The 26,178-nt window shown below is 36.7% G+C and overlaps 1 protein-coding gene across 3 annotated transcripts in view; it reads left to right on the forward strand.

The window, feature by feature from the left end:
* The window catches only part of LINGO2 (leucine rich repeat and Ig domain containing 2), a 1,121,960-nt gene that overhangs the window by 725,486 nt on the left and 370,296 nt on the right, over positions 1 to 26,178 (forward strand). For all 3 annotated transcript variants that reach the window (XM_041760400.1, XM_041760402.1, XM_041760401.1), the window contains one exon: positions 14,482 to 14,514. The gene's annotated coding sequence lies outside the window, so the exon portion shown is untranslated. The remainder of the gene's footprint in view (positions 1 to 14,481; positions 14,515 to 26,178) is intronic.

Here is a 26,178-nt window from a genome sequence, read left to right on the forward strand (position 1 = left end):
AGAAACCCATGTGCAGTTGGTGGGAGTGCAAACTGCTGTAGCCACTGTGGGAAAAAAATATGGAGATTCCTTAAAAAGTTAAAAATGGAACCACTCGGGATCCCTGGGTGGCACAGAGGTTTGGCGCCTGCCTTTGGCCCGGGGCGCGATCCTGGAGACTCGGGATCGAATCCCACGTCGGGCTCCCGGTGCATGGAGCCTGCTTCTCCCTCTGCCTATGTCTCTGCTTCTCTCTCTCTCACTGTGTGCCTATCATAAATAAATAAAATTTAAAAAAAATTTAAAAAAAATAAATAAAATCTAAAAAAAAAAAAATGGAACCACTCTATGATCCAGTAATTGCACTACTATTTACCCATAAAATTCAAAAACACTAGTTCAAAGGGATACATGAACCTCTATGTTTATTGCAGTACTACTTGCAATCACTAAATTATGGAAGCAGCCCAATTGTCCATCAATAGATAAATGAATAAAGAAGATATGGAATGGAATATTCCATTAATGTATTGGAATATTATTCAGCCATAAAAACAAATTAAATCTTACCATTTTCAACAACATGGATGGAGCTAGAAAGTATAATACTAAGCAAAATAAGCCAGTCAGAATAGACAAATACCATATGATTTCATTCGTATGGGGAATTTAAGAAACCAAACAGACAAGCAAAGGAAAAACAAAAGGAGAGAGAGGCAAACCAACAAAGAGATTATTAACTATAGAGAATAAACTGATGGTTACAAGAGGAAAGGTGGATAGGGGGTGGGAAAAATAGGTGATGGGGATTAAGAATACAGTTATCCTGATAAGCACTGAGTAACTTTCAGAATTGTTGAGTCACAACATTGTACATCTGAAACTAATATAATACTGTATGTTAGCTATACTGGAATTTAAATTTAAAACAATTTTTAAAAAGAAATAAACAAGAAAAGACTAATATCAGATTTTTCAACTATAACATTGGGTGCAAGAAAATGGCGGAGAGCTTTTAAAATATCAAAAGCTAGGTACATAAGACCTTGAATTTGTTAGAGATGATCGACTTTATTATACAAAGCTCTGAAGCCTACCAAGACCCACCCTGAGAACTTTGGATATAGTACTTAAAGAAGAAGATAGGTATGTAATAGGAGATACTGCAAGAAATATGTGGTGTTTTAAAAATCACCTCATTCTTTGTTAAAAACTATTGTTTTAAAAATTACTAAGAGCAAAGAGAAATATAAAAATACATTTAAACTAATATAACATTAAAAGTATGGAAGGATAGTACCAGGAGATGTGTTTGAGGAGTGGAATTCCATGAATATGATGTATTTATTTTAAAAGAATGGAAAAAATAAAGGAAAGGGAATGTTATTTTTTTAAAAGTATAGAATAGGGGGCGCCTGGGTGCTTCAATTGGCTGAGTATCGGACTCTTAATTTCAGCTCAGGCCATGATCTCAGGATCATGACACTGGGCCCCATATCCAGCTCTGTGTCCTTCCCTCTGTGCCCGCCCCCCTTGTGCTTCTTACCCTGCTTGCACATGCATACACATATGCTCGTACTCTCTTTCACTCTCTCTCTCTCTCTCTGTCTCTCTCTCTGTCAATAAAAGTATAGAACAGAATGTCAGATTGAAATAAATGAAGCAGATCCAAATATATCAATGGCTACAATAAAATGCTAACAGAGAAAAGCCCAAATAATTAAATACAGGATGATGACTTTTTAAAATGAAAAAAATTCACATATATATGTGTATATATTATATATATATATATTCCTTTGTATATGAATGCTTACAGATACAACAAACACTCTGTAAGATGGAAAGGAAGAGAATAATATATGTGAATTTCAGATTGCTAATTGCCTGAGGAGATGGGTTCAAGGGGATCATTTGCTTTGGAGGAGGAACATGCTGATCAGTTCTCTAGTTTTTATTTTGAGGGTAGATTTCCTTATTATGTTGTTAAACATTACTAAGTTTTAAGAAAACTAAATACATTTTTGAAATTATCTAACATCAGTTTAAAATAAAAATAAGTATTATAGTACTCTTTGTCACTAATTTAATATGTGCAAATTTGTCCATGTTATATTGTATAATATTTTATTTTAGTGAATATAAAAATACATAAAAGAATTTTCATAGATGTAATTCTACCAACAAGCCTATTAACCTTTTATGCATTAGGATAAAACTAGCTTTTTCTACTCCAAAATCTTTTATCACAAATTCTAGACAAACTGAAACACTGTAGGTGTGTTGGAAGAAAATGCTTATATAAAACAGATGTATTTTCCAATTCAGAGCTTCCTTATATTAAAGTCACTGTTTAATTAATTTCACACAATATTATCTGGTTGACTTACTCCCTCTCTCTAAGCGCCTCTGGGAATATCTGAAATATTGTACAGATGCTCTTACAGAGAATTACATTACTAAGTGTCATTAGCATAAATCAACATTCAACATTAATTTAGTAGTTTGGGCTTGGAGGTGACAAACCTCTTTTTTATTCATTCACCTCCAAATTCCTGTCTGTGTTGATGGCTTCGTGTGCTTGGAGATTTTCCGTATGAACTGTCTGCTTCCTGGGTGGGATCCTCTGAGGATCCTGACTTGCCACTGTCTGGAATCCTTAGGCCTCCCTCTTGAGTGTCTACTCCCTGTAACATGCTGGCTTTTCATGGAGACCTTCTTCCAACAAGTCCAGACTTCCTTTCCTAAACTTTCCAATACTATATGATCTTCCTTTAAGGAAGAGAGAAGAAAGCATGCTGGGTAGAGAAGGGACATATATAGAGACAAGAGGCAGAGCATAAATCTAAGATCTTCTGTACAAAAAAATATTAGAGATCCATGATATTTCAACTTTTAAAATAAAAAGGTGAATGCTTCCAGCAAGGTAGGCAGAGGCTACCCTACAAAGGGCCTCGCATACATGCTAGGGCGAATGAGCGTCATCCTACAGGTGATGAGGAACAAATGAAGGATTTGAACCAGGAGTCTTGGTTCTGGATTGGACTTGAGGAAGATCACCTCCTAAGGCAGAGTAGAGCTCACCTCCACAACCACCACCTTTTATAGTAATCTTCCTATTCTTTTTGTCCCTTTGGTTCTAATCATTATGTATGTCATACATCTCCACAAATCTTCTTTGGAAAAAGGTGTGAAAAAATCATGATTCCAGTGTTATCAAGTGGTTAAATTGCAGCAGTTTCCCACTTAATCCTCATAGTAGCCCGGTGAGGTAGATACTATTTATTACTCTCCCCATTTTACAGATCAGTAAAATGAGGCACAGGGTCAAGTAACCTGTCAAAGATCACACAGCAAGTTGAAGAGCCCTATCAAGTATCTAAAAAAAGAACAAATATTATTAGCTGCTATGCTTTAGCACTTTCCATTAAAATATACTGTGTGGCCTGTAGAACTTAATTACAGTATTCTATATGAGAATTTCAGGTATTGAAGAGCTACAGATTACATGTGAATGAGCCATGAGATTCAAGGCTTTGCTCTATGTATTGCTAAGGCACAACATAGAAATATAAAATGTATTTAGTTGGTATTTGGCTGACACTCCCCGTGGATATTATGTCTGTCCTTAATATAAATGAACACCTATTAATGGCCATAATGTGATGTAGGTGGCTGGCTAAACTCACTTAGTACATGATTTATTGACATGATTGTTTTACGAAGACACATCTAATGATTTTTCTCATGTGAATCTTTCCATGTGAAGCATTCCATGTGAGAACATCTTTGAATACTAGACATTTGAGATGTTCTAATAATTCTTTCTTATTTTGAATGTCACAAATGATTAAATGCAACTGACTGAGATAGTTTAATAATCAAAAACAGCATTAAAGGAGAAATGGAACTGTATTTACTTTGTGTCTAATAAATGCCAGGCACTATCTCTATATAATCTCATCAACTCTCATTTTATACATAAGAAAATGAGGGCTCAGGGAAGTTAAGGACCTCACCCAGTATTTTCCAGTTAATAAGTAGTAATGCTGGGTGGGATTCAACCTACGTGCATCTGAACCCAAAGACTGTTCTTCCCACTGCAACATACTCACTTTATCTATTAACAATATGCAGACATCTTTGAATATATTAACAACAAAAGGAAAATTTAAATCTACGAGTTCGAATGATGGCCTGAGCCTTTTGATCCACAGGGCAGCACTCTAATGATTTGGCCAAAAATCTTCCCCAATTTGCAGCTTTTGGCTTCTTTACAAAGGTTAGGTTAAAGTACAACATAAATGGCCATCTAGGTGATTTCCTCATTTATCAATATATGACTGAGACTTTCTGCCAGCTAACCAATTCCACTGGACACTGTTGAGTAGACTATGGGCAGAAGATGAAGACTTCCTTTTAGAGCCACAATTATAATCTAGGAATAATAATAATCTTTGAAAAAGATTATTGCCTGTTTTTCTTCTTGATTGTACCCATTCAGACTTAAGCATGGTCTTCTATATCTGATATACGTACATGTACACTCCTACCCAAATTCCTAAGGACACACTTGAACTACTCATAAAAGTAGTTATGATTATTCTATAGGCTGTACCAATATTCCTTGAGATCTGCTGTCTGTATTCATAACCATTCTCAGTTCCAAACTATATTATGTAATACATTAATAGCCTAAAGCTCACCAACCTATGGGCTGCAGCCTTTGGTATATAAATACCTACACACACACACACACACACACACACACACACACACATTTATTTATTTATTTATTTGTTTGTTTATTTATACTTATATTTCTACCATGTTAATGAAAACTACTATTGAACTTTTGGTTGTTTGTTTTGGTCTGCAGTTTCCTTCTGGACTTGATACACTCTTAAAAGCAACAATTGAGAAATGAGTGTATTCTCAATTGTTACCTTTTAAGTAGGGCCCTGAAAAAGCTAATGGCTTCTCTCTAAGACTCCAAACACCATTCTATATATAGCAATAATTACTGTCAGGGATTCTATTTTGAGTGACACCACTTTCTACCCAACAATGTTGGACTTCCTTGTGTACTGAGGATGGACTTTACCATATTTCCTTGGGTCTTATATAAAGGAAACTCTTGGCTCTGAGAAAGAAATACACAATTAGGGATAGACCCCAGTCACACCTAGCCTCTGCTCCCTGTTCTTGAAAAGCCTGAGTTGCTGTGGGCCTAACATAACCCGTCCATGTGAAATACATATCCATTTCTGCTTCTCTCTTCCAGTTCCAATCTATAGAATTTGTGCTTTTCTTATATCATGCCTGTACTATCCTTTTTCTCCAATTCATCATACATATCACTGTCTAATCAATATTCTCAGGATTTGACTTTGTAGTTTCCCATTGTGTGAAGTAATCTGAAAAATGTTAAGCCTCATGTAGAATACCCTTCTTCTGGTCTTTCCAGACATACCTTCTTTGTGTATTCTCACTCCTACTCTATATGCTTATCCAAATTGACTGGTTTTTATTCTCTCATCACTCACTCTTCTCCTTGCCTAAAGGAACCCCATTTCCTACTTTTCCATATGTTTCCATTTACCAGGTTTTCAAGGTTTTTTCCTCCATGAAACCTCCCCTTTTAAAGAATTTTTATTTGAAAGAAACCTTTGAAGTAATTGAATCCAATATGTATTTCATTATTTTTCCCCTCTAAAATATCCTCTGTTAATGGTCATCTAGTTTATTTATGTCTGGTGACAAGGAAATTGCTACCTAGGCTAAGGTACAAACTATTTCTTATCTGTTTATTGCCAATGTTTTAGAGTCATAGAATATGCTTGAAACATGTTTCCTAAATGAATGAATAAATGAAGGAATAGTTGTCTGTCTCTCAGGACACTGGCCAGCTAATTTTTTCTGTAAATGGTCACATAGTAAATCTATTTATGGGTTATATGGTCTCCTTCAAAACTGCTCATCTCTGCTACTGTAGCAGGAGAGCAGACATTAACAATATATAAGGAGTATGAGTGGATTTGGCAGCCTGTAGTTTGCCAGCTCCTGTCTTAGGACAATAAAAGCCATCTTGATACAGTTTTTAGTATTCTTCATCATGTTACTTCAAATTTCTCCAGCTAAAATTTTATGACTCTTATTCAGATGTTCCAAAACAATTTGCGTGTTTTCTCTGATCATGTTCAGTTCCCTCAGCCATTCCTTATATTATTTTGAATTTCTTCACTAACTTAGCCTTTCTCCTAGATTATGTTCCATTTGTCTATGGATCTTATAAAATCTGGTTTCCAAAACAGAAGCAATGCTCCCTATTGATATGACAATAGAACAGTAAAACAGGTTCATTTCCTACCTTCCTTTTTATGTTGCAGGTGTAATAATAAAGCCTAAGATAGCACTAAAATGTGTGAGAGACACATCACATTTCCTGTTGATTCAAAAGTCATACTTCTCTTGCATATTCTTGTCTAAATGATTCTGTGTTAAGTATTGGGGATTTTTTTGGGAGGGTAGAGAAGGGCCACGTAAAAATCTCATGTTTTTCATTATATTACTTTCTTATTTTATTTTAAAAGACTGTATGATATCAAGGATCAGTTTAAAAATTATAAGACACTTATAATGACACTCTGGCTCCCTGATTCCTTGCCAGTGCTTCTTAACCAATGATATTCATGAAATGCATCTTATTATTTTTAGTTCATCACTTAGTTATTTGCTATATTTGTCCCATTTGGTTGTATCCTTTTTTTTTTTAGTTGTATCTCTTTTATCTGATCTATTCACACATGCATTCATTCACTCATTCTAAGTTTTCTATTAAGTGCTTACCATGTGCCATTTACCATGTGAAAGAGAGAGACATACCTTTTGTGCAGGGCTTGCAGTCCTCCTTGATATCAGGCCACAAAGGCACCATGTGATTTCTGAACAATCAACACAAATCCACATTTCTTGCTGTCATATGATCCCTGTAGGATCTACTTCATATATCCAAACATACTCCCATTGTGGGTTTAATCCAGTTTTCCATATGTCCCCTGACATTTGGTTCTGGTACATATTTTGATTCTATTCCTTCTTTGTCTTTCTGTTTAGGTTTTGTCTTTCTGAATATTCCTTTTGGTTCCCCTTCAGGGATGCTGGCTTGAATACACCATACCAGCTGTCTTTTATTTAGACTACGTCAAGATGTACACCTTTCCTTTGCTTAGCTTGTCTCTTGAGACTTAGCTTGTACCTCAGGTTGAGGAAAAATGTTGCCCATAAGCAGATAACTATTTGGAGACAGAGTATAGACTAAACCCTGGCATCCTAATTTCCTTATTCAGTGCTTTTATAACCATAATGCTCTGCTCTTCCAGACTGGTAGGAAGGCATGATTTCACATTAGTTAACTTGGACTGTATTTGCCATTTCTGTCAATAGGACCAGAGCAGACAAACAGAAAACAAACCTGCCTTTACATTCCTGCAAGTGCCACCTCAGCAATTCTTGTAAACTGACTCCTTATCTCCAAACCATTTCTTTGGCTCCAGCCTGCTACCAGTTTCTTTAGAATTCACCCTACAAATTAAGACATTTCCCCAACCTCTCTCCCGTGTAGTTTAAAATCAAATAATTGTAAATATTCTTTTAAAAAAATGTATCAAGATTAAATTCTTACAACATCATTTTCCACTGATATTCTCTGTCCTGGAGAGACCCTAGGGTTACAAAATCAACCCCATGCCTTTATCTGCATGTCTTTATCTGTTGGTCTGCATTTTCATAGGTACCACTGTGATGTTAAATGTAGTGTAACATGTTGCTATCTATACTGACAGTCACTCAACTATACTAGTTCTGGGTGTTGTGGGCAAAAATGGGCTCCCTTCCCTGAACCCAGACATATTACTCACTAGGAACTGAGGAGCCAGTTACCGATGTAGTTTTGAGAAAATGCCAGATGTACTGGCATTATAAGTCAAGGTAAGCTCCTTGTGAGTAAGTTGTGAACATCTTTGTATCTTCCACAACCCTAATTATAATGATTAATGAACTGATGTAAATCTATGCTGCTGTCTTTCTGAAGGTTACAGGTTTACATGTTAATGGCTTTGCTTAAGAATAATGAATGACCCCAGAACAAATTTAGAATTCCTGGTTGTACAGTTGTACAGAATTATCATTCATTAGGTGAACAGTAGTAGTAAAGGTGTTTCTGGAAGTCTGGATGTCTTTAACTTAAAGCCCACTGACTGGAATATACTGTATAAAACTGCTGCCTCTTAGTAAAAAGGCCAGTTCATTAGCTTCCTGCTTCATTTGAAATGTTTCCTGTGTTCCTTGGGATATATAATGCAGCTTCTTTGGGGAGGTTCTTATCCCAGTTATCACAAGTTGAAACTTTTTGCATCCCTCTGATGTTTGAGAGTTTCTCAAACTTAGATCCCAAAGAAATAAGTATCCTCCAACTTAAGACAAGTAAAATTATTTTATAACTTTCAGAAATTTTCTATCAGAGGAATATATAATAACAGCTTGTGTTTATTTATCATGTGGAGCCCTTAATGAGCTATAATGGCCTGATGACATGAATAAATCCGTGTCAATGATGCCACATATATTTAGACAGAAGAGTATAATGATTTGATCCAGTATTAAGAGTTAGTAAGTGAGAAAAAGGAATTGGTGATGTGGAATTTCTTTAGGAACAGAGCAAAGAAATCCAACAATTTTCAGAAGAGACTATAGAGATATGGTGACCACTGAGTTGCACTGTTCACTGGCTGTAAAATCCTAACTGCATTCTCTCAAAACTGCATAGAATTAGGAAACTTCTTGTTCTGATTACAAAGGCTGCCTGAAATAACATTTTGCTGGACTGTAAATTGTTCTGACTACATTTAATGCCTGATAAAATCTGTACATTTATGGTAGAAAATGTAAGCCCCTACCAAATCTTTTAAGGTTTCTGAAACAGAGAAGTCTGAATTTTTTCCTAGAAAAATGGCATGATTAAAGGTATCATATTGGGGGATCCCCGGGTGGCTCAGCGGTTGAGCATCTGCCTTCGGCCTATGGCGTGATCCTGGAGTCCTGGGATCGAGTCCCCCGTCGAGCTCCCTGAATGGAGCCTGCTTATCCCTCTGCCTATGTCTCTGCCTCTCTCTCTCTCTCTCCCTCTCTCTCTCTCTCTGTCTCTGTGTGTGTCTCTTATGAATAAATAAATAAAATATTAAAAAATAAAGGGATCATATTGTTCTTTGAAAATAGCTTAACAAAACTAGAGATTTTGGCCAAATTAACCTTGAAATTAGTCTTGAGACATGTTTTATAACATAGATATAGGTATAGGTATAGATATACATATGTATATGCATTATGTATGTACATGTATTTTAATACAATATGAATTAGTATGTATGTGTATATTTGTCTCTTAATTTATCTCAGTTTGGATTTCAAGAGGAATAAATACATTAGTTTAATGTTCGAATGGCAGCATAATTGTAGATACTGTGTAACACTGAAGAATGCTTTCTGACTTAAAGCTTAAACATAACATTATTGACTGTGTTTACTGCCTAAACAAATATATGTTGACAATTAAATTAAGCCTTTTTAAAGATTTATTTATTTACTTATTTGAGATAGCATGAGTGGGAAAAGGAGCAGAGGGAGAAAGAAGAGAGAGAGGAGAGAGAGAGAGAGAGAGAGAGAGAATCTCATGCAGACTACCTACAGAGCCTGCCCAACCTGGGGTTCAATTCACAACCCTGAGATCACTACCTGAGCGGAAATCAAAAGTTGGATGCTAAACCAAATGAGCCACCCAGGTGCCCCTAAGCTGTTCTTTATGGGACACAGGAAGATATTATGGATATGATACAGGCTTTACAGGCAGTTGTATCTGTGTTCAGTGCCATGTCTTCTGAGTTTTGTAATCCTGCTTTAGGCCAATTTTCCTAAGAGAGAGACTCTGAGATGGGAAGTTTTTCTGTTGTTATTGTTTTGTTTATTCATGAGAGACACAGCGAGAGAGGCAGAGACATAGGCAGAGGGAAACGCCTTTCTTTCCCTATAAGGAGCCTGATGCAGGACTCGATCCCTGAAACCAGGGATCACGCCCTGAGCCAAAGGCAGACATTCAACCCCTGAGCTACCCAGGCATTCCAGAGATGGAAGTTTTTATGCAGGAAGTTTGTTCAGGATTGTACTGGGAATCTATCTTGTTGGAGGTGTCCCAGATAGAGATAAAGGGACTTGGCCTTTGTACTCCTTTACTGATGAGTCATTGGATGTGAGCTGCCTGTGGAATGGGGAATGATTGGGGTGAGTCAGTTCCCCTTGGTAGGAAAAAAATCTCCAGGGGAGTCAGCTGTGAGCCATTGGAAGCCAACACTTGAGGCTGCTGGGGAAATTTCTCCCTTGTCCTAAAGGGGTGTATATGGGTGATGTCTTATACATCTACTAGGTCTACTTCTTGTGACATTTGGCTCTTCTTCCTTCCTATAATGAGTTTATTCCATCGGGAATAAGCTTCTCCAGGATTCCTTACTAGGTCACCTTTTTTGAGAAAGCCTCCAAGAGGAAGATTAGTGGAGACTACAGCCCTGCTGGTGCATCCAGTCTCAAGGCCACAACAGTACTGATACTTATTAACTTCCTATTGTCTACTATTTTCTACTACCCATTCTAGAATTCCTTCTTCCTCTGCCTGCTCCTCTACTGATAGATGTGGCTTACCTTGTGGCCTGGCACAGATCATTACTGAGGAATCTGAACCTCTCCGCACCATTCCTTTCTTAGGTGATGGCTCCTGTACTTGTCCATTTACTATCAAAAACAGGCAAGAAAATCCTAAGAAATTCTCTATGAACCACTTGCATACCAGAAATTCTTCCTTGCCCCTGTTATAGGACAGCAGCTCTAATTTTTCCTGATAATCAGTCAGTTACTCTGCCAGTATGGTGACTCTTCTTGTTGCCAGTCAGCTGGCACAGGATGCCCAAGTGATTGGATACAAAATATACATTAAAGTTTAATGAGACTCCTACTGTGTCCTCTCAGAGAGACATTCTCTCTCTAAGAATCAGGATCTCTGGATCCACAGAGGAAGCACAAATTCCCCACGTGGGCCACTGGGAGTGATGCTAAGTTCAACCACTTCTACTTCCTCCCCTTGGCTCCTAGATCCATGTATTCATTCGTTCTATTGGGGATGCAGTATCAAAGAATGGTCTTGATTTGGAATATTTCTTGGATCCTTTAAATGACACCCCATCACTGAAAAATATCACCTTCAACACTGGTGTTTCAGTTGTACTGCCAAAAGGGATTGCATTGAACTGTCAGGCCAGCAGCTTCTGGGTCATGTAATACATATCATGATAAGTAGATTCCATGATTATGTGCCCACTGCTGAAGTCCAAAGTATTTCCACTGGTCTGAGGTGATACTATGTAGTATCATGTACTGACGCATCAGACATTCTATAAGTTCTCAGTTTATGGTGCTGAACAAAGCCCTGAAGACAAGTAAGAAAACCTATATTTGGAATTTGCCTCAGTTTTAGCAAAAATGGATCACTGTTCCTTCTTAGGTAGAAGAGGTCCAGGGTCATAATCAGCTTTCCATCAAGTGGCTGGTTGCTCTCCCTGAGGGCTAGTGCTGAAACTGAGGCTCGGCATTGACCCTTGTTGTTATCAGATTGGGCAGCTCATCAATCTTTACATATGTAGGAGAGCAGAATTGTATATTGTGTGGCCCATATGAAATAAATGGGTTCCACTAAAAGAACAAGGGTTCTAAGGCTTAAAAAAAGAATGTGAGAGGGGAATGCAACTCCTTGGGCAGGTTACCTAAGATAGAGTAAAGCTTAGAGGAGAACCAAGAACAGATCTTGGAAGTCTTCAGGCTCCATAAGATGGTAAGCCAGTGGCTAGAAGTCTGCTTCTATGTAGTATGTTAAAAAAAATCACTAATTATATATTTTTGTTCCTGCCTTTTATGCCCTCTTTTGATTTAGTTTTTGAGCTTCCTTTTAATCTTATTTTCTTTTTTGAGTAAGGCTGGTCAATATGCCAAGTTAAAAAAAGAAAAAAGAGAACACAGGCCAACCTGGAACATTTGAGTAAATAAATTATTTCAGTCATCTTAATTTTCCTCATTTATAAAACTGAAAGTAAAATACCTATCTTGCAATTATGGGATTTAAAAACATGCCCAAAATGTACTTGTATCAGTCACTGCTTATTAATATTGGAAAAATCCTAAACGATTTCTGCTGATTTCTAGTGAGTTTCCATCCTTGCTTGGGGCCCTGTAGAGATCTGGCAAAGTGGAAGTAAGGCAGGTAGATGAGATGAGTTAAGAGAGATCTAGTTCCTATTTTGCCTAGGGGATCACTTACTAAGATGTTTCAGTGATTGACGTTGGATTTTACTTTGTTTTGTTGGCTTTCTTTTTGAAATAATATAATTTTTGTGGGTTTTTTGGGGTGTACTTGATTCTTTTTTATTTTTAAAAATTTGTTTTATGCTTATCAAAAAACTGTGTGTTCACTATTAAACATTTCAAGCACTGAGAATTCATTAATCATGGGGGAAAGTTCCCTCTTCAACTTATTACTAAAAGAGAATGACTAAGTATTTGGTGTCTTTTCCTCTAGATTTTGTTCTTTGCAAAATCAGATATTACTACATGAATAAATGTATATATTTAACAGAAGTAAAATCATATTATATATACTGTTTCACAACTTGCTGTTTTAACGGTATTTTGTGGGCATTTTTCCAGAACACTTAATGTGAACCCTGCTTTTTAATAACTTTAATATCCTATTGTATTTTATTGTACCACAAACTATTTGATGGACATTCAGGCTGCTTCTATAGGTTTTAACTATTTTTTTAAGATTTTATTTATAAAACAATTTCTATTTATTCATGAGAGACACAGAGAGAGGGAGAGAGGCAGAGACACAGGCAGAGGGAGAAGCAGGCTCCATACAGAAAACCTGATGAGGGACTCCATCCCGGGTCTCCAGGATCAGGCCCTGGGCTTAAAGTGGTGCTAAACCGCTGAGCCACTGGGGCTGCCCAGGTTTTAACTATTTAAAGCCATGCTGTATTGACTACTCGTATACCTTTAGCATAAATTCTGGAAGTGTAACTGTTGGATCAGAGGGCATGGAAAATTTTAATCTTAATGAATAATGCCAAATTGCCCTTCAAAAAGATGACATTGAATTTCACTCTGCACAGAGGCGTATTCCATTCTCGAGGTGAGGGTAGAAATTCCACTTTTTAAGAGTAGGGGTTGTAGCCGGGATCTGTCTGCCAGGAAGCAGACTATACTTCACAAAGACTAAAAAACACTGGTTTTGGAAAAGACTTCCAGGGAATCACTTCACCAATGTACATGGATACCAGTGAGTGAAACGAAGGCTTTTGACAATGAACTCATAAATAGACTTTCAAATCTGACAGACCTGGGTTTAAACCTTACTCTACTATTTATTACCTGTGTGATATTAGGCAAATTATTCAATATTCCTGAGCCTTATAAAATTGGCATAGTAATATAAGCCTCATGGGCTTGGTATGAAGGTTGAGAAACATATGTAATTTATATACACCTGCATGCAATACACATGTATGTCCTATACATGTCAGCCTGATTGTACCATGCCTCCCCTATAGCAATTATTGGTTATTGTTATGATTATTATTAAGCTTTTCCAGAATACATATGTGTGATCCCATCAGGATGTTTTATTTCAGTGCTTTTCTCTCACCTCCTCATTCCTGAAAGAGAACAATGACTAGAAAACATTGGTTGGGTAAATACTGCATTATCATAATTACAATTTCCCTGAGAAAAGTGGCTTGCAGTTTGAATATTCAGCATCATAATTACAATTTCCATAAGGAATGTAGAACAGTTATTATAAACAACACAATAATCACTTGGTCCATAAGGGAAAACAGATTATTGGGGGAGCAAAGAGAGAGAAGAAGCAAAAGCCTGTGTTCTGATCAGCATTCAAGAATAGAAATACAGAACCTGAGAATAAATTATAATAGCCTCTTCATATACTTTTGTCTGAATTTATCAAAAAATCTTATCAAGATGGCACATTTCCATGGGTTGATTAATTGCTGCCTGTATATTTTCTTCTTATATGCAATTTAGTTTTATCATTTTTATTAAGCATTCCTTCTGTAGTTTTTTCTCATTGTCATTAATAATTGCTTTGCCTCCCAAAATTTTAAAAAGCAAACTATTATGAAGTACAAAAAACACAAAATATTTAAAAAACTATTTGGGGGAGAAAAAGTTTTATCAGAGTATTTCTGTCTTCACAGTTAAATGTATCTCCTTTGTCAAGGGAAAATGGGTAAAAGTTTTTTTAAAAATCTCTTCTTACTGCCGTGCTGCCTTAATTGGCTTTCACTTAAATTTCCTTTTTTTTCTTGTCTTTTTCATTTTTTTTAGGTGAGAAGAGAAAAACAAAATGCAGCTTTCAAGGTTGGTACTTTTCATGATGTTTTAAAACGTCTTGTTAATATGAAACAGTATAAAAGAAGCAGAACAAAATATATCCTTAGCTTCTCACAGATAGTGATTAGAGGACATTATGTTTTTATTTTTCATACTCATGGATGGAAAAGTCTAACAGATTGTAACAGAATGCAATATAGCAATCAAATATTATTCCTGATTAAATCCTTGTCAAAATTATAAAGTCAGAAATATTCAGTATTTTTCTACCTCATCCATCCATTTATCCATTCACCCACGAATCCATTAATCCATCCATTTACCATTATGGTTTTTTCCGGTAAATACTTATTACTTCCATATCGTATATAAACCCTGCCATCTGATATTCCATTGTTTATACTTTGTTTGGCTCACTCTCACCGTATCCTTAATCCTACATCTTCCAACCTTTCTCACTGTTTCAGGTAACAAACTTTCACCTCTTATCACAGGTTTTCAATTTAGCTTGCTGTATTTGATAAAGGAACAGTGTTTCCACAATGTTGCTTAGCCTAATAGGCTTTCAAATATATCTACTCCCAAATAATTGGGGCAAAAAGGAAATCATCAATGTGATAATAAGGAAAAGACTCCTTTCTACATAATGATGCATTGTGTAATGCCTTTCACTGTTTTGTGATATGTATTATTATATGTAGATTATCATTGTGTAGTTTAGAAATATATCTATATACAGTACTCTATAATATCAGCTACTCTTCCTCAAAATTCTAGTGTATAGTTCTTTTTACCTTGTTAGCAATCTTAAGACTTTCTGAAGAACAAGTGTATTACACTATGAACAAGGCATTACAGATGCATATGAATGGCCCTTTGTAAGAACAACAGTGGTAGATTGAAGCAAATTTCATGAGAAGCAGAGACTGAGCAAGAGTTAGTGAATGGAAATTTGATAGTAGAATACCCCTTATATTAAGGTAGATAATATTGTTTTAACTTGTAGGGCTATTTTATTGTTCCATTTTAACGAACACTGGTATCCTTATTTTTAAAATATTTATTTACTTTCAGAATACTTATTTTAAAAGGGCTTTCTCAAGTATTCCTTTACTATCCTTGATTTCCCCTAACTCATTAAAAAAAAGTAAGGTCCTGAGGTCCTCAGTAGAAATTCTGCTACCAGAGGTGTGCTTTCAGAAACTTAACTGTGATAATTGGGAAGGGACTTTAGTGTCTGTCTGCTGATCTAATTTAATTTAACTAACCTAAATTAAAATAGTCCTATATTATCTCAGCCATCAATCTATTTAATTATAATACTTACTCAGAGGCAGTAAGTAGTGGTTGAGAAGTTAGGCTCTAGAATCAGATTGCCTGAATTTGAATTCTGTTTACTCATCTACTATTTGTGTGTTGAGTGAACTTATTAGCATCTCTAATACTTGATTTCCCTCGTTGTAAAATGAGAGAAAAAAGAGTCCTTATCTCATAAGGCTGTTGGGGAATAAATGAGATGACGTATTTACAAATTACATTGGCATATTGTAAGAACGTAGTAAAGAGATAGTTGCCATTATTACTTTGTTTCATGACTATTATTGTAAAACGTTATTATTAGAGGTAGGCAGCATCTCTACTTCTCTGAATTAAACTTCTCTCATGGACTTGATCTTTAATGTTTCAACATCAGAGATGTATTCATTATATGGTAAATTTGTTCCATATGAAAATATGGATAACCTGGGACTGCCCATCAAAATGTGACATCTTGTAACAAACTGAATCTACTTTTTTTTTCCTAAATAAAAGATTTTGATAAATAGCACCAGGGTGAGGGAAATAAGCAATTTGATTGGTTGCTATAAAAAGAAGAGAAATAATAGCAATAAAGGAGTCACTGCTTCCAAGGAGAGGTTTGGTGCCAACTTTCAAATCTTGCTCATACAGAAACTAGCATTGTCTGTGCCTTTGTGTGCAGAGTCCCTTCATTCATGGTGATGTGAAGCCTGACAGACAGAGGAGAGACTGCAGATTGATGGGAGAGAGAAAACATTGAGGAAAGGCTGGAAACCATTCTTTCATAGCAGTAAAATGTTAGGAAACCTGAAGGGCAGAGTGGAAGAGCAATATAAGGGGATGGACCTAGAGCCCCCTCCTCTTGGTGAGATCTGTAGTGTTGCGTATGTATTGTCCATGTGTCAGGAAGGAAGGAGGAACAGTCAGCCTTCCCTCAAATAGACTGGCCTGTGATCTCACACCAGGTCACCAATATGTATCCAACAGCAACCTCTTGGGCCTAGAACTCTTGGTGAACTCAAAGGGAAGAGATCTAAGTAAAAAGATCCCATTTTATTTAGTCTCCATGAGAGAGGCAACAGATACTGCAAAGTCCACTGGATTGATGACATAAGGAAGAGAAGTTTGCCGGCTTCACAGGCAAGATTCATTTTAACACACATTCTGGGAAGTATGTAAATATGTTAAACTTAGACTTTCTATAGGGCAGGAACCTGTTCTGATCCATTGAAGAAAATGACATTTCCAATTCAGTCTCAGAAATTACCAGGTATGTCATAGTCCAAGCAGGACAAGATGGCACTAAAAATTTTTAATTTGGCCTCTGAGCTAGCAAGATTCGAAACCAAACTTACACATAGACGCACTTGGATGAAAGGGGAGTGCAGCTCTGTGCAAGCGTTCTCATCTGCAAGGGTTTTAAACATTATTGGTTGAAATGAAATTATGGTCCCTACACTGGATTCCACAGATAAATGGTAAAACTTAATTACCTCTAATCTTGTGAAAGTATAGTAATTAAGGAGAAATAAAAAAAGAAAAATAAGTTATTGATGACTCCAAAACCACCTCCAGGAAATACTTAAATATTTAATTGAAGTACCCCACTTTTGAACCTGTTTCTGACACCCAATCTATTTCTACAATATTCCATGGACACTCTGTCACTTACTGTATGTAGGCTTTTCTGATGGCTTGCTTTAGCCTCTCTAGGTATATTCATGGACTTCTCATGAAAAGGAGTCACAGTTACAGATTTTTAGGTCTAAAAAATAGTTCAACTATTATTCATTTTAGTCATTTTTTTTCTTCAGATAATGAAATTCAGACCCACAACGGTTAAGCAACTGTTTTAAGTCATTTAGTTCACTAGTCATGAAATAGGGCCCATAGTCACATTAGGAAGGTCTTTTGTTTGGAATGGAAACTATTTCTGAAACACTGCATTTGATACCATCCTGTTGACTAAAATTGTTATTCTTCTCTTCTACTGTTAGGCACTTCTCAAATCATCTTACTTCCTTAATTACATTATGAATTCCATAAGAGTAGAGCTTATGGCTACAATTTCTTTGTATTTTTACTATATTTATAAGGTTCTAAATAAATATTGTGCAGTTTATTTTGACTCTAAACCTTGTCAAGAACACTGAATCTCTACCTCTCTTCCAGCTCACTGAATTCCACTGACATTTGTAGAAGCCCCAGAAAAAAAAATTAAAATCCTGAAGGTGACCAGAAAGAAAACAAATATTATTGGATTTTGAGCTGAATTCTCTTGTTCTGATTTTGCAAACTCTGCTACAGGAATAGAGAAATAATAAATAGATTAAAATCAACTCATTGCCATAGTATATACTTGTATACACACATATTATTTTTTAGAATGTATGTAGGGGTGGTCAAAAAGTATCATTTAAACATTTCATTTAGCTGGGATGACTTGGGTTTAATGACTTGCAGCCTAAACCATCAGAAGTACCAGTGAGGAAAGAGAAGATCAACTGAAAATATGAGTATATGTTTATCTCCTTAGCAGAGAGCAACAACAGTCCAGAGGCTAAATATTAAGAATAGACTCATTTTTTTTAAATACAGATGAAAGGCTACAAAAAAAACCCTAATTTCCTTTTTATTACAGATTCTGAATCTAATTTCCTTTTGTCCTTCCTGTGTATTTGAAAATAGGATGTAGCTTTTATTTTCATGTCAGGGCTATTTAATATTTTCACCCTGGGAGCATTGTGTTTAGTTTTGAGCATCACAAATGCAGAAGGCTGTAAATTACCTATTTTGACCCAGTTTTGTGCAGAGTGTCATTCAAAGAAACACAGATTAGAGGATGATTATTAATTAAAGAGAAATTCCAATATTCATTTTGCTCTCTCAAGATGACTTAGGGTGATCAGATTTATGAACCACAGCAACCATTTTCATACTTCCCTTCCTTTATCAGGGTATTCACAATGCAATGTTTCGAGTCTTATCACATGTCAAACCATTAAATTCCCCTTAAGCACAGGTTCTTTGCAGCTTTTTGTTGAATATCTCTCCCCCACACACTTTCTTCCCAATATTTTATAATGTAGTTTGACCTAATATCTCTGCCTAAAACCTTCCTTCTGTCCCTCATACCTTTCTGATTTTAGCTTGGCATATACTCCAAGTTTTCCCATGAGAGAAATTAAAAAATTAAGGAAGCCTTAGGTTTATCATTAGTGGCTTGACAGGACTTTCCGAGTAACTTAACATACCAAATAAATAAGCCCAATTAGTAAAAAAGACATTCATTCAGAATTTGAATCTTAGGAATTGGCAGATTATAGAAATGCTAAGCGTATTCGAATGTTAACAAATCTTGTCCTAGCCATATATATTCTGTACATGAATACATAACATATATATAGTACATGTACATGTCTATACATGCCAAACAGTAAAGGCAAGGATGGATGCAAGTGAGGCTATTAGTTAAGCAGAGACAACATGCACAGTGGACCGAGCAGTGGACTCACTTCTAATTGAGTCAGGTGATGAGGCAGGTGATTATTATTAGAATGTTATTACTATAGTATAGCATTACATGGCTTTTTAAACTATGAAGCTATATTACCTTGATAAAACTAAAAGCCAAATTTAAATGTGCTTTTTCAAATATGTATGTATGTATATATCTTTGTATGTATGTATGTATGTATGTATGTATGTATTTGAGACAGGGAGAGAGATCATGAGAGAGAGCCCGAGCAGAGGTGGGGGGGGTGAGGGGCAGGGCAGAGGGATAGGGATAAGCAGACTCCCGCTGAGCATGGAGCCCCTCTTGGTGCTGGACCCAAGGACACTGAGATCATGACCAGAGCCAATAGACGCTTAACTGACGGAGCCACCCAGGCTCCCCTAAATTTGCAATTTATTATAGCTTTAAATCCCTGCCTTGCCATTTATCTGGGGAAAATCACTTCCTCTTTTATTGTTTTTTTTTTTTTTTCTGGTTTGTTTGCTTCAATATTGGGCTTCATTTTAATTTTCCTATAAAGGAGTTAATTTGAGTGATGATCCTAGCTTAATATCTGATGAGTGAGTCCTTCAATGTTCATTTCCTTTCACTCTGAAGAAGCTGAGAAATGTGTTAGCTGTTTTCAAATATCAAAAGGAATTTAACGTGGAAGATAGGTGCGATCAAGCCTATGCAATCAAGCCTATGGTGATAATATAAGAAACCAGAAAGCTCTCATACTATATGTTGGCAAATTGAATTTTAATAAAATAAAAAGACAGAAAGAAACCAGAAAGCTCAAGAAAACTACCCAACTGAATATGAGGAACATTATTGTAAAACGTGGTTGTCCTGGGGCACAGGTAACTAGTGAGTTCCTCTACAGTAGCCTTTCTTTCTTGCTTGCTTGCTTTCTTGCTTTCTTTTTTTCTTTTTTTAGATTTATTTATTTATTTGATAGAGAGAGAGAAAGTGCTCACGTGTGCACACAAGTCAGGGGAGGGACAGAGGAAGACTGAGAAAGAGACAATCTCCTCAGACTCCTTGCTGAATTCAGAGCATGACTCAGGGCTTGATCTCACAACCCTGAGATCGTGACCTGAGCCAAAACCAAGAGTCTGATGCTCAACTAACTGAGCCACCTAGATGCCCCTACATCTTTCAAATGTAGCTTGACCATCATATGACAGGGGTGAAATAAGGAAGAAACCCTAGCGCTGGGAGATCAACCAGTTTATGTTTCAGGTTCTTGTTTCTTATAAACTGGATGATGTTATGCCCAGTTTCTACTCCAGAAATGCAAAGACCACCAGGCAAGCAGGCTGTAGTTGGTGAGTAGCAGCAGAGATTACAAGAGCAAACAACAGGCTTTAACTGCTTTAAGCAATAAGAAGAATGTAAGGAATTACAACAATTGGAGCCAAATGTGACCCCAGATTTAACATTGTGAAAAGTTCAGAGACCCCATAAACAGTAAGGGCAAAGTTCTAACACATCATTGGAAAGCAGCACAGTTCTCCTGGGAAAAGTCTGAATCAGTGCTTGCTTTTTACTATGTTCCCCATGCTTTCCCAGGCACACACAGACTTGTATATATCCTCTGCCCAGATATGCCCTCCCTTTCCTTCCTCTCTCTGCCTCTTAGGTCTCTGGACTAGCCTCAAACTAGGTATAATCCCTATAGAAAGAAGAGGAGGAGAGAAACAAAAAGGACCCAGGGCAGGTAGAGCTTTGTACTTTCTAGCTCTTGTTCTTACTTTTTAACTCTGAAGGGGAAGATTAAACCCTAAAACCAAATAAACTTCCTATGACCTCCTTTTCTCTCTACCCTCCCTGCTTGGCTTTCTCCCAGACCCCCAACAACTTCCTTTTTACTTCTCACTTGCCACCTCTTTGATCAGTTTTTTTTTTAAGATTTTATTTATTTATTTATTCATGAGAAACACATAGAGAGAAAGACAGAGACATAGGCAGAGGGAGAAGCAGGCCCCCCGCAAGGAGCCTGATGTGGGACTCCATCCCAGGACCCAGGGATATGACTGAGCCAAAAGCAGATGCTTAAGCACTGAGCCACCCAGGTGCCCCTCTGTGATCAACTTTTACCTAGGTCTTTTGGAACTCCTTTTTAGGACAGAACTGTGGACCCAGGATCTTGTATCATAGGATGTTGTAGATTTGCTTTCTGATAATGATTGTTCATATATAATAGTGACTATCTCTTCAGCCCAGATCCAACTCTTAGCTTTTAGCCATATTTCTATTGGCTATCCAGTACCTAGGCAATTAGTTGCAGTTAATAAGTTCCAATTAACTTTTCACATTCTGATCCAAGTGACATATCCAGTCTCCTGTCCTGGTCGTCCCTCCCAAGCTCCTTGTTCCAACCAAACTAAACTCTTCAGATCTTTTCTAGTAAGAATGTCCTTCTTTATTAACCTCTCTGGCACACACTGACTATGTGGCAATATCTCTTTCTCCTCTGTGAAATCTTATACTCCCCTGTTCATACTTAGACAGAAATCCTAGTATTTCCAGGACATTTGGTTATTATTCCTATCATAATACCTACCATGTTGTGTTGTCATTTATGTCTTTGTGAGCTTATCTTCCCTACTTGTTTTCTCAAAAGCATGCTATTCTTTTTGGTATTCACGGTACCTAGCATAGTCTGTGATTCATAGCAAGAACCAATAAATGTTGTCTGAATGAATAAAATAAATAAGTGAATGAGAATATGTACTATAGCGTATGCCTTTTTAAACAACTGATCTAAAGGGCTAGTCATTAAACAGAGAAAGCTTCAGTAGGCATCTTGCACATCTGGACAATTGTAATGCAAAATATTTACTTAGGAGGCAAAGAGATACTCTCTTTTCCTGTGGAAATATAAAAGAATCTTTGTTTCAGGGAAAATTACATTGAAAAAAAAAAACTGTCTACAGTACAAGAGACTAAGTTTCTATCTTCAGGGACATTCTCTTGTCTTTTTATATTACAAGAGTGAACAAGATTTAAACCAAGCAGCCAGTGTGATAATGTTGCCAGACAGCTAATAAAGAGGAAGATTAGAGAGTTGTATAAAATGGCAGGTGCCCCGGCAGATTCTACATCTTAGGCATTAAACACAGAACAAAGTGCTGCTGTTTTCTGAGGACCACCAAAAGTGCTTGGTGTCAGCTTCAGCAGCATGGTGCCATTCTGACTGTGGTGTTCATCTTACTGAAAACAACACAGAAAAAAATACAGCAAGCAAGCAGTGGATGGTACTTAGAACAGAGAGACAGCATCTGAAACAAAACCAAAGTCTTGCAAAAAAAAATAAAGAATTATTTCTAGCCAGGCACTTACAAAAACAACCTTTCCTTTCATAGAATAGATCCTAACATCTAATCATGTAAAGCACCTCAAGGAGTCATCTTCAGAGGGAGTCCACATTTTACAGCTCACTTTATATTCCAGTCTCTCATGGAGCTTAAATTACTACCATTTTAAGATAGAAATGAAGAATTGGGTGATATTTCTTTTGGTGACTCATGTGACTACCAGGGATCACAGCCATCTTTATCTAAAGAGTAAATACAAAAAATGCTTCACGTGTTTGTGCCTAACAAACGTAATTACAATGAATATTTTCTCTTTTGAGCTTCCTTTGCCAAAAAGGCAACTTCAAACCATTTTCACTTTGGAGTTAAAGGCAATGTTGAGAAGGAAGTGTGAAAATGGTCTAGAAGAGAGCACAGAGCAGAGACAGGCATAGGTGATGCAATGGAGAAGGGTCTAAGTTTGGAAAGGAAGAAGGGAGAGAAATATTTCTAGCATTTACTAAGTGCTGAGTATTGTGTCCTACATGCTTCAGAGAATATATTATTGTATATATTTGTCTAATATGAATAATTCAAAGTTAACAAAAATACCAGTGTATATAGCATGAAACAGTATAGATAAGACTGATTTTATATATAAGGCATTAATATCTTTATAAGGGCTTACTGATTTACACTAAAAAACTCAGAGTGTCATAAAATCTTTCAGGTCTTAGACTTGTGAGACAAATTCAGGAGTCCAAATTATTTATGAAAGGAGACTGAGCTTACAAAAGGGTATGAAAACTCCCTAGCCTTCAATCTATACTTTAAAAGATTGCCTCATATATTTTAATTACATGCTAATTATCACATAATAAATATTTAAATGTGTTCATCTCAAATCCACACAAAAATAATTGTCAACTTCAAAGACATCTGATGAACATACAACAGATGTCTCAGAAATTTATCACAAAGAGTAGGAATTTTTTTAATGTTGTACAGTTTGTCTAAAATAAAGGATTTGCTTTCAAGTGAAGATGTCCATATAGTTTTGTCTAACTAGCTAATGTTAGCGAATCCACTGATCGGTGGGGATGACTAATTTGTGAGCCTGTCAAAGTTCAAATAATGACAAAGTCTGGTGTTCCACCATTTATAACTGGTGGTACTGGGTTTCTTCATATTTTTGAAGAAAACAAGCCTCTGTCAGTTAGCATGACTATTACCTGAAGGCTTGTTACTGGGAGCCAAGATAAGTTAAGATATGGCCTAGATTGGCTCAGATGGAATTACATCCCAGCAGAGGGTCTGTCCACTGCCACTCCCTGGTAAACAATTGCTGATTCAGCCTGATTTCTGGTTTTCCCACATACTGTTCCTTCTCTCCATTTGCTGAGCCTTGCTTATATGTCATGGTTATTTCATTGCTCATTTGCCCGAGAGTCAGCTGGGCATAGCCTCTGGAGATGAACTATCTGCGGTTGAAGTCCTGTGTTGCCACTTACTTTATACTCAGTCCTTCGGACAAGTTGCGTGAAATCACCAGCCTTGAGTTTTCTTGCCCGTAAGATGGGGATGCATCCACAAAGTTTCATGAATGTTACATAGGATAACCTATTTATCACGCTTAATGTGCAGTAGATACTCAATTGGTGGTGTTACTACAATCATAGGATTATGCTGGCCTGGGAAAGAGATGTGAAAGTTGTTTCCAAACTCGTAGACTTTCTCTGCACTTTGACCATATGTATAAGCAGCTCCTTTGAGTTCTGAGTTAGAAAATAAAAATGCAATAGACATCTTTTCTTTTGCTCAGATGCTGGGAGAATTAGAACCAAATTAATGCTGTCAGATTTAAAAACTTTTCAAAACACTGTTTTAATTGATTTTAGCTACTGGAAGAATTAGAGTCCAATGCAAAGCCAAGTGACTTCACTTGCAGGCTTAGTTATTCTGTTGCTCAATCTTTGTTCTTGCTTTACCTATAATTGTGCAATGTTCATTTGTATTTGACTTCTATATTCCCTCAAATCCTTTTGAAAAAAAAAACAATGAAACTCTTCCTCAAACCTCCATAAGTTCCAGGATTAACATTTGTCTCTTGCATTCCTCTCCTCCTCCCATCCTTTCCCTTCCTTACCCTTCCTTCCCCCACCTCTCCTTTCCTATCTCTCTTGCCCCACTCCCCTACCCCCTCCTTTCTCCTCATCTTCATCCTCCTCCTACCCCTCTGTCTCATATAAAGCACTTAGACGAATGATCCACTTAATTTGGTCTATACCAGTTTCCTACAGGACCTTTTTAAAATTGCATATTTTTATGTCCAGTTCTAGAGATTTTGATTCCATACTTTAGAGTGGGACCAGAGATCTGTATCTTTTTAATAAATACTATTCATCCAGAACATTCATGTTGCTATCACCCTTGATAAGCAAGTGGGAAAGAGATGGAAATGAGTCTGGCTTCTAAAACAGACTCTGTCATTATCTGTGTGACCTTAGAAAATCACTCAACCTGTCTATGATTCCATTTCTTCATCCTTAAAAGATACAGAAATCTATAAATGTCTGTCTACCTAACTCATAAAGTTGCTATAAAAATAAATGAAATAGTATCTGTAGAAGGAAGAAAAAAATCTATTAAGTAATTAAATGACCACCTAGTTTCACAGTCTAGGAATGGGATGATATGACTTTGTATAGGCAAATAGTTATTTTGGTTTGAAAATTAGGTCCCTATAGACATGACCTGACCACTCTAGATGGAATAGATATAAGGAATCTTAAATGGTGTCATGACTCATTAGGGAACTGTAAAATCAGTTTGGTAGTGGCTCCAGCACTTTTAAAACTGAGTAGGATAGGATAGGATAGGATAGGATAGGATAGGATAGGATAGGATAGGATAGGATAGGATAGGATAGGACAGGATAGGACAGGATAGGACAAGTCAAAAACTATCATAGCATATTGCCCATAGGAAAATTTTACAGTGTCTAATATTTAAATGCAGCTGTTTTTGTGCTATCCTGTATCCTCCTTCCCCTCCACCCCCTTCCACTAAAGTTTATTGCTGTATATTCTGACTTGCTTTTAGAGATCATAGTTAGGAATGAAAGAGGTGAGTTTGTGGCCAGTGTCAGAGGCACAGCAGGACAGCAGGCAAATGGCCTTCACGAGTGAGATTGTGTGAGGAAATACAGAATATGGAGGGGAAGGGCAGAAAATATATGTATTCCTATTGCCCTCAAGAATCTTGTGGAAGGCACTGGACTTCCCAGGTCATGTAGAAAGGAGCTCTGCAGCAGTTTCATTTGGAGATAAGTAAATAAAATATCCTAGAAAGCTGGAGGAGTTGGGCAATCAGCTTGTGTGTGAAAGCTTTGTAGTTATAAAGCACACTACAGAGGGAAGATAGTACTTTGCTGGAGTTACTCATTCTTTGGTGTACTACCCACTCTTTTATTCCCCAACTACCTGTACTGAAATCAAAATCTAGGACTATAATGAAAGAGTCTTTCTCTTGGGGCCAGGTTAAAGAAATAATGTTCTAAGATCTGAAAGTGAGCCCTATAATTCATGTTTTCCC

This window comes from Vulpes lagopus, chromosome 7 (genome assembly GCF_018345385.1).
Source record: "Vulpes lagopus strain Blue_001 chromosome 7, ASM1834538v1, whole genome shotgun sequence".
NCBI classification, from domain to species: domain Eukaryota; kingdom Metazoa; phylum Chordata; class Mammalia; order Carnivora; family Canidae; genus Vulpes; species Vulpes lagopus.